The sequence below is a fragment of the Desmodus rotundus genome, chromosome 5, assembly GCF_022682495.2.
Source record: "Desmodus rotundus isolate HL8 chromosome 5, HLdesRot8A.1, whole genome shotgun sequence".
Taxonomy (NCBI): Eukaryota; Metazoa; Chordata; class Mammalia; order Chiroptera; family Phyllostomidae; genus Desmodus; species Desmodus rotundus.
Genome location: NC_071391.1, coordinates 166,061,756 through 166,066,140, shown reverse-complemented (window position 1 = coordinate 166,066,140; position 4,385 = coordinate 166,061,756).

Genomic DNA, 4,385 nt, shown 5'->3' with positions numbered 1-4,385 from the left:
CAATTGTGTAATTTACTCTTCTTTTCTTTTCTTGTGTTGCAAAAAGCTTTATTGTTTCCATTTGGCCCAGTGCATGGGAGACAGCCCCGGTTTAAGGGTGCCTGGAGGTTCAGGGAGAGGCTCAGGGAAAAGCCAGACGACCCGGAAATGCAGAGGGGCCCTCACAGGCCTCTGGGCTCCAAGGCATGCTCGGGGTGAGCCTTTGGAAGAGGTGCTTGCTGGTCCCTGCTTGCAGAAGTGAGGCAGGCGGCACCCATGTTCTAGAAGAGTTTCACCTGCTCATCCAGGAGCGGGTCTCCAGGAAGTCACGGAGCTGAGGGCTGTTCGGGCAGGACCCGGGGCCTGCAGACCCACAAGGGCCTGGGTCAGGTTCTTCTCCAAGGCCAGGGCCAGGGCGGCTTCCATGGTGTCCTGAGTTTCACCCCACTCGTCCAGGACGGCTTAGGACGTCCTGGAGAAGAACGGGGCTACTGCGCTGGTTTTGCAGCTTTAAGAGACGGCACCCTCCCGCTTCTCCTCGGCCACCTCGGGGAAGAAGTGGCCCGCGCCCTGCAAGCCACAGCATCATGGTGGAAACAGGAGTCCAGGGGCAGAGGTGGGTGCGGGAGCCCTGCAGGTGCAGGTGGCCCTGCAGTTGATGGGGACGCCACCTCGGTGGAGTAATTCTGACGAATTCGGGAGCTCATGGTCGTTCGCATGGAGGAGTTAAGGTCAAAAAACAGGGCCGGCTGGTCTCGGAGACCGAGGGTGGCTGAGGTGGTTTCGAAGACGGCGACTGGAAAAGAGGATGGGGCGTAGTTGGGAAGAAGGGGCGTCCCTGGGTCTGTCCGTCCCAACCCTGTTTCAGCAAGAGACAGATCCCTGGACCGCCGAGGGCGCTGTGTCTCCTTTCTAAAGTGCTAAGTCACAGGGCTGTGCTGGTAACGTGTCCACCATGGGACGGGCATTAGAGGTGGGTGGCATCTTAGTCAAGGTTGTCCATGTCTCACTGTGACTTTAACTTCTTCTGAAGACAAGACAAAAGGTCTAAACTGAAGATCTGGAGCTCACAATGAAAGAACGCCTGTCCCGTGGCCACACACAGACACACACACGCATGTTCATACACACCCATCACAATCACTCAGACACTGACGTTCCATGCAGTCACACACACTCATTCACTCTCACACACACATAGACACATCTGTTGTGAGGGGCTGGGTGGGGCGCTGTCACCCCGTGCCTGGCACGCCTGCTCCTGGGGTTGTCCCAGGGCGTCCGTCCCGCTCACCCCTGTGATCTGGGACAATGTCAGCATCTCCTACGCGGGAGACCCCCTCCTGCAGCGGCCTGTCCGCTGGAGCACAGCACGCCTGCGTGCCCGCCCAGATTCTGCAAGCGGGAAGCGGAGTCACTTGCCGCAGGACATCAATAGTAAGTGGCAGATACCCAACCCGAGCCCAGCTGTGACTCGGGCCCCCGCTCTGCGGGGTGTCTCTGAACGGCGGTGCTGAACTGGACTCGCGCCGCGACCCTGCTGGGTCGGCAGGGTATGTTCCACCTCGGACGCCATGGAAGAAACTGGCTCGGGGAAGCCACACGGCGAGGACTAATCCAGCCCAGTCCGCTCCTCTCTCTCCTCCGCACCGGCCGCTCTGGTGGCGCAGACTCCAGGACACTTCCGTCCTGCCAAGGACCACGCTGAGGACCACGCCTGTCTGAACTGGGATGTGTCTGAGGCACCAGGAGGGAGGCTTAGAGATGGGGATTTTGCAAGATGGCAAATGAAGGTCAAACGGGACATTTTCTCTTCGGAGGTTGGCCTGTCAGCTCCTTTGGTCCCTGGCCGGGGACAGTTCAAAGGGCAGGTTTGAAGAGCTTGAGAGACAGGGGGCTGGCTCAGCAGCACGCAGCACAGCTGGCTCCGCGGCCTCCAGGACACTCAGGGTGTGTCACTGTCCTTCTGAGGTGGCTTTAGTGGCCGGGTACCTGTCTGGATCCCGACAGGTAACTGTCTCCCGGCTCCTAGGACGGGTCCCACCTGTGTGGCAATGTTGTTTTTGGGTTTGGGAACCCATGTCACGTGCTCTGTGTTCCCACTGCAAACCTAGTGTCTCACAGAGTCAACGCAGAGTAAATATGTACGCGGTGAGTGGTGAGCGAGCCCGTGAGTGTGTAACAGGCAGAGCTCCCTCCATCACCACAGCTCGGCCCGTGGCGGAGCCCTGAGCAGCGTTCTTGGGGGAAACATCCCCTGGAGTTCTTTCAGATACAGCCTTTGCGAGCCTTTAAAATCGAAACAACTGTCATCCGGGGAAGGTGGAATTACAGGGAGCTTCTTCATGAGAGAGAATAGAGACCTTTTCCACGACACGGAATTCTTACAATGTGAGAGGCTGCTCACTGCCCTTTGAACTTAAAATAGTGACTAAGCCCTGGTGATCCTTTGTGAATGAACGGGATGAATTTTTTAAAAAAGTGTTATTTCTGTAATCCATTCAGCTGGAAAGGGAGGTGTGTTCTCTGTTTCGAGGCTTTAGTGATAAACCGCCATGCGTGGGAACCATCTTTACCATCGTGCTGCTAAAATCCCCTTTATTCTGTGTGTTTGTTGTTCCCCAGACTGAGAGTGGGGTGGGGCCGTCTGGCACCACTGATGGGTTGGGGTTGCACAGGCGGACACAGGGACACGCAGACACAGGGACACGCAGACACACACACACACACATGCACACCCCCCTTCCGTGACTCTGAGCGGTGTCCCTTACAAACAGAGCCCTGTGTGGGCTCCTCAGAGGCTCCGTCAGTTTAGATTCACCTGCCTGGTGTCGGGGTAGCTCTAGATGCCGGATGTTGGCCCGTTGGCTCCGTTCCCAGGTGACAGCTGTGGGCCCGAGGGACAGACACGGGCCCTGGCTCTCTTCCCACCCACCTCTGCCTCCTCTCTCGTCACCTTCGTTTCTCCCTCCTCCTTTTCACACTCCCACCTGTGCCGCTTGGAGCGCCGAGGCGAAGGAGGGACCGTCAGGCACATGCAGCTCAGCCCTTGGTCGGGACCGTGTGGGACTGGAGCTGCCTCGCGGGCCACCTGGGCTTCGCCGAGTGACAGTGCTGCTCTGCACAGAGGAGGCGGGTGCCCGGACTTGTCCTTTATGTGCACTGTTCTGGGTGCTTCCCCTCAAAACGACAGAAGGCAGGCAAGCACAGAGGTGGGGACGACTGGGATGGTACTTCAGTTATCAGGGGCAGAGACGGGGCTCCCTCCCGGATGTAGGGGGTCCAGGGATCAATGTGGCGTGGCCAGACTAGGGATGGATTTTAAAGGCAGAGCCAGGGTATTTGCAGATGCTCTGGGTACAGAGTGCGAGGCAGAGAGAGGGGTTGACTCTGAGTGTGGACCCTGAGGGACTCTAAGAGTGGGCGTGCTAAGGAAGGAACTTCAGATATGGGGCGTCGTTTGGAGAAAGGGATCCACAGGGCAGGTTTTTTTAAAAAGTAGCTTTCTAGAGGAAGGAAAGAAGGAACTGGGGATACGGGGATCCAGTCCAAGTGACCGCAGCCGCCGAGCGCCTACAGGCAGGCCTGTGCTGGGTTTTCTCGTGCAGGCCATCAAATCCCCGTGCACGAGCATGTGACGGGACGCTGCCACTCCCAGTTCCTCCACAGTGGGCTCCAGCACGGCGGGCGTTGCCCACTGAGACACGAGGATTTCATTTCTTCCCCTCATCTCGTCCCACGTCGTCGGCTGTGCCCCGCACAGACAGGGAGCGCGTCCTGCTCCATGTTAGTGTGAATTTCCCGCCCGACACCAGGGCAGCCACGGTTCTCCACGGTTCCTTTAATCACCGAATCTTCACGAGTTTCTTTCCAACTGAACACATTTGCATTATTGATTAAAATAATTTTTTTTAGGAAAAAGAGATGGGGATGGCGTTCGTGTGAATCTGGCCAATATACACGAGCAGCGATCGATGGCGAAGCTCAGGGTCTCTGGGTTTGCCTGCCAGTCGCTGCGCGGTCGGCCGCTGGAGCTGCGTCCGCCGGGGGAAGTCCGATATTAATTAACGGCGCCGCCGCGGTGGAGCTGATGACACGCTGGCCAGTGGGGCCTGGGAACCTCCCTCCAGTAAGACGCAATCGATGGCGTCCATCAGCAGAGCCTCCCGCTTATTAAATTTTTCTCACGAGGTGGTCAATTTGTCTTACCGCTCTCCCCGCACAACTGCCAGAGCGAGGCTGTTAGTAACTCGTCTCTGGCTCCTTATACTAGGTAACTAGAAACTGTCTTTTTCTTCTGTTAAGATAGTTTGACAGCATAAAATTGATGAATACTCGGGGTAGTGTGTCTGGAAAACTCCAGCTATAGGAGCGTTTGTGTTTCATTTGCGCGCGTTTCCCGGGTG